Below are 6000 nucleotides of genomic sequence, written 5' to 3'. Positions count from 1 at the left end.
GCCATCAAACATAATTTTGATTGAAAATATTAAGCTCTTTTTTTGTTGGGTGTGTGTATATATATAACTTATCAAATAAAAAAGTGTGTATAATAATAAAAAAAGCATGTGTATTTATGTGTGTGTACGAGGTTGTCTTGATAAATATATTAGTGTTGCAACTTGGCCCCCCTAAACAAAAATTCCTGGCTCCGCCCCTAATCACGACTGAAACCCAGCTCTCTTCTAAACCCGAACCAAGGCCTCACCGAGACTCCTCCACTCTCAAACCCAACAACCACTCTCCGATCTACAAGCTAATAGCACCTTGAACGGTGCGTGAACCGCAAAGAGTGGGTGTGGAGGTGAAGGGCCTCACGAGCCTGCCAAGCACCGAGACAGTGGTGGTGCATGGATGAGTGTGTGTGGGTTCCCCTAAATGTTTTTTTTTTTTTTAATAATAGTTTTTTTTTAATTTTCTTTTAATTCCGAAATTTATTAAAAAAAGCCAAAACGACGTCATTGGCTCAATTAATGGTAGGATATAACAGGGGTTTAACGAAGTATTGAATTGACAGCAATTGAAAGTTAGAGAAGTGAAATAACAAAACTGAAAGTTAAAGGATCAATTTTAGATTTTTGCCTAAATTAAATCTAGTCATTGGGCTTGTCAAAATGTGTTGGAAGATTGTATAATTTGTATTTGACTATTTTATTGCGGAAATTCAAATTCGTGGCAAATTGTATCTGTCCAGTGAGGACCAAGGCGGCAAGACCTGTGACTTTTTCTCGCAACAAATTCCAAAATTTCCAGTTCTAGTTCATCTCTCTTTCCTATTCAATTCCAGTTCAATTTAATCTATCTTTCCCATCCAAACACACAAATTTAAAGCCTTTCAAATCACAACTAGCTCTCAACTTATCCATGAAATTAGGAAGATAAAAAAGAGATAATAAGAGCATTTATACCAAATAATGCAAAATAGAAAAATGTATCAATTTTTCACATTCAACTTTTAAAATTACTCATATCAGTCAAACTAAAAATGTGTAAATTTACAAAATTGTTATAGTAATTATGTAAATTTGCACTAATAATATTCACCTTGCATATAATTTTTTGTTCTTTTTTTACGTAACCCGATGTTGAAAGAAGAGAATGGATGGTGATTATTGTATGTGAAAAAAAAATTACAAAAATTAAGAAAAATTAATAATTTAATGTAATATAATATAAAAAATATAATGTGAGGTGTTTTAAAAAGTAATTATGTAAAATATAAAATAGACATAATTTTTATACTGAAATAGACATAAATTTTTTTGCACAGTGTGAATGCTTTAAAGGACAAAATGGTGTTTATTTTCTCTTTTTAGACCATTAATATTTAGGGTGAACACAAGTTGGCAAGAACTTCTTCATTAAGATGTTATTAGAAAATCTCATTTTCATACTAGCATGTGTTTATAACATACATATTCAAATTGCTTAAATTTAAAAGTGATAATATATTACAAATGACCAAAAAATGATAATTTATTTCATCATATTTATTATATTGTCTAATCAATCCCATCTAAGTCAATGCTATATATCATCACGTTTATAATTTTGCAAACTTATTTCTTTATTAAAATTTTCTTCATCGTCATTAACATTTACTATATCTTCTTGTTTTTTTTATTCTTAAAAAAAAAAAAAAAAAAAAAAAAAAAAAAAAAACTATTTCTTCTTGGCATATTAGTTTCATGGACTTATTTCAATAATGACAAAAAAAAAATATATATATATATATATATATTTATATTGTCAATTAATATCTTATTTGTAGTATAGAAAAAAAAAATGTGCAAGTATTAAAGTGAAGCGTATATGTGTATTATGTAGTCCAAATTTTGTAGGAAAAAGAGAGGAAAAAAATATATATGAATATGATATTTTATTAGGTTAAATTAAGTAACCTAATAATTCTGTGTTAAAAACAAGTCTAACAATTTATCCAAAAAAAAAAAGTCTAACAACTTATTAGATTAAAATAAAAGTACAAATTTTAACAAAAAACTTATTTTAAAGCATTTATCTACGTATCATACAATACATACAATTTTATGATACGATTTTATGATACAATTCATATAATACGACATTGTATCATATAATTCACAAGCACTTACGATACACTAATACAATACAAAATTTTTTACACACGATACACCAATAGGCTGTCTCCGCCTCATCAATCATGCAAATTTTTGTGTCATTATTAAGTATTAATACAAAATTAGAATCAACGCTCGCTGGCTAGCTTGCTAGCTTTGTTAATACCAAAATTATTTAAACAAAACAAACCTTGTCTTGAGGCACATCGAAAATGGAGACAGTACCATTGTAAAATATATAGTTAAAGGAGCTGAATCTGAAAGGTTCCCCGAACTAGCTAGGCCTGAATTTCAGCAAAATAAATTATTTTTAATACAAATAAAAACAATTTTTCAATTTTTTTTTATTTCAAAGAATGAAAAATGTGAATTTACTCATTTAGTACCTGAGTGTAGGAGGAGAACAGACAGCCAAAACAGGAAAGAGAATTTGTTCTCTTGTTTTTGATATAAATACCTCAATCGGTATCTCTTAGGAGCCACTGTAGCCTTCTTTTCTTCTTTCATATTGCACACTTGGTGAAAATTATCGGTCTTGCATCAATTTCCCAATCAAACGCACACGTTATAACCTTTCAAATTTAGAGCTCTCAGTGGACCTGCACTCAAGTTGCACCTATTTACTTATCTCTTATAATTCCCATTTCATCTTTATCCGAAAATACCAAAAAAAAAAAAAAAAAAATCCCATTTCATCACATCTTTAATCTTTCTTACCTTCTCCTCCTCTTTCTGCATCTTCTCAATCTTCAGCTAAGAGGTCATACCTATGGCTATCCTCACCAATGAAGGTACTTCCTCTTGTTTTACTCACAAATGGGAATTTTAGAGATGACGATACCTGCAATGGTTTTATAAGCCATTTACATCAAGCTTTGTGTAACGTAGGCTTTTACACCTTCTTTGATGATTACCTTCAAAGGGGAGAAGATGTTTCAGCACAACTTCTCAAAACAATTGAATTGTCAATGATTTCAATTATCGTACTCTCTGAAAACTACGCATCTTCTACTTGGTGTTTGGATGAACTTGTCAATATTCTCAAATGTAAGAAAAATGGCTAGTTAGTGTTGCCAGTTTTTTACAAAGTGAATCCGTCAAAAGTACTTAAACAAGAGAAAGAGTTTGGAGTCAACATGACTAAACATGAAGAAATATTTAAGGATAACATTGTTAAGGTTCAAAATTGGAGAGAAACTCTAAATGAAGTTGGTAATTTGTTTGGATACCATTACAAGAATGGGTATGTATTTTATGATGTCTCACTCTTTAATGAATTTATATCTTTAACGGTTTGTCATAACCTCTAGCTAGATACTATTTCATATATTATGAAAGTATTTTATGCTGGTAATATCTTCTACTACTGAGGTAGTTATAGTTCAAAATTAAGATTAATGTTTGAAATATAAAATTTTACAGTTAAAAAGTTTCTCCCATTGTTTTTATAGAAATTTTTCAAAAGATTTTTGTCATTTTGGTCATGCAAAGCCTAAATCAGATTTCCTAGAGAGGAAAAAAAAATATACTTCTCAAATCCTTGAATAATGTGTCAATAAGTCAATCTGTTTAACTAAAATTTTTTTATAATTAATAATTAGCCCAAAAGCCGTGCTATTTAGGTGCACTTATTTTTTTTATTGGCAAAGTTTGGCTAATTCAATGGATTTTGATTCCAATTAATGTTTACGGATAATTTTTTTTTTTTTTTTTTTTGAGAAGAATGTTTATGGATAACTTAAATGGCAATATATGGTTATACATGTAGAAAAAAATAAATAAATAAATAACTCTAGAAGAATTGTTAATTTCAATGAAATTTTTTTCATATGTTTTCATTGAATTGTAAATTTCATGGATTTTATATCAATATGGATGTTTGCACCTATAAAAAAAAATATAATTTCTAGTATAATAGAACATGTATTTAATTAGCTTATATTACTTATAATGATAGACAAATATCAATGTTCTCCAATATACGAGTGAATTGTATCAATCACTATATATATATATATATATATATATTAGAAACAAACAAACACACAAAGGAGAGGGTGAGGTTCTAACACAAATGTGTAACACAAACTCCACTAAAAAACCATTATATATCTATCGATATGTACATCTATACATTTATTTTTATAAGATCTATACATTTTATTATATAATAATAATTAATATATAACATTTAATATTACTATACTCCTATTACACCACATCAACCATCCTCTCATTTATTTACATTTTTAAATTCATTCTCTTAAGGGAAAGGTTTTGTTGCATACTAATATGCACCAATTACTGCATAATGGGTTACATGGAAGCAAAAAGAAAATAACATATGACCAAGGGCCCTTTATACAGCAATTGCTACATGCTAGTATGTAGAAAGACTTTTCCCCTAAGAGGCTAAGAGAATGAATTTGAACACACACACACATATGTAATTGTGATTGTCTTTAATTGTACGGTACATATACACGGGTTATATATATAAATATATATATATATATTAATATCCAAAGTTTAGAGAAAATCCAATTAGATTTTAATTGGATTCTCAATTTTCGCCACATGCCCTATTTAATTTTTAATTTTGTGCCAAGTGAATTAATGAGGGCAAAAATTGAAGAGTCTAAATCCAATTAGATTCTAAATTGGATTTCAATTGGAGTCCAATTTTCCACCACATATCCATCTAAGTTTTTAATTTTTGTGGCAAGTGAATTATTGGATGTAAAAACCAAAGAGTTTAAAACCAATTAAATTATATAATGAGAAACCGTTACATATTTAGAAATGCATGGTTTAAAAAAAATGTAAACTAATACCATGTATAATTAGAATCTCTTCTAAAAAAATTTATAATTTGAATCATATAATTGTGATTGTTTTTAATTATACCGTGCATATGCACAAAACTACACACTAGTTTTTAATTAAGCAAGAGCTCTCTAGCGGTCATCGTCAACCTTTAGTCCTTCAAAGATCAAATACCACTTCTAGTGAATCAACCTTACATAATCAAGATTTTCAAAATTTGGGTGTCACAAGATCCTTTTAGATGAAAAGAATTTACTAGAGATGGGCCTTCATTCATTAAATGAGTCAATATTCTAAATGTCAATCATCTCGTCCTAAAATCTTAATTCATTAAATGAGTCAATATTCTAAATGTCAATCATCTCGTCCTAAAATTCATCAGTGCTGATCCTTCCAATTAATGTTACCAGCTTGTAGCTTCATGCATATGCATGGATACACTTAAAGATATACAATAAGATGCATAATATAATTCCTATATATATATATATATAATTTAAATACTATTAATAATCATTCTGATATTTTGTTAACTCTTTAAAAAAAATTTGTAAGGATATTATTAGGTATAAAATGTAAATTGTCAATTTTTTTTAAATTATTGTGAAGCACAATTTTTTTTTTTTTTTTTACGATTCATTTATTTTAGATTTTTTGGTTTTTGTACTTAATAACTCATTTGGATAAATATTTATGATGTGGTCCCACATTTGATTTTAAAATTAAGAAATAAAACTCTTTAAGAATAAATAATTTAGGGCACATAGCGCTAAATTGAAATTCTAATTTGAATTTCTCTCAACTTCACCTATTATTATGTATATAGATTATGAACAATTTTCAACTTTCAAAATAAGAAGCATTAAATCCAAACCAGAACTTGGAAAGTTAAAAATTGATATATCAATTCAAAATTTATAAAATAAATAAATAAACAACAACAACAAGAGAACACCTTTTAGGTATTTTCAATTTTCATTTTCTAATTCCAATGGCACTTTTTTAATGGAAAAATTACACTGACCTACCCTTTTG

The sequence above is a fragment of the Quercus robur genome, chromosome 4 (genome assembly GCF_932294415.1).
Source record: "Quercus robur chromosome 4, dhQueRobu3.1, whole genome shotgun sequence".
NCBI lineage: Eukaryota > Viridiplantae > Streptophyta > Magnoliopsida > Fagales > Fagaceae > Quercus > Quercus robur.
This window is presented reverse-complemented; position numbering follows the sequence as displayed.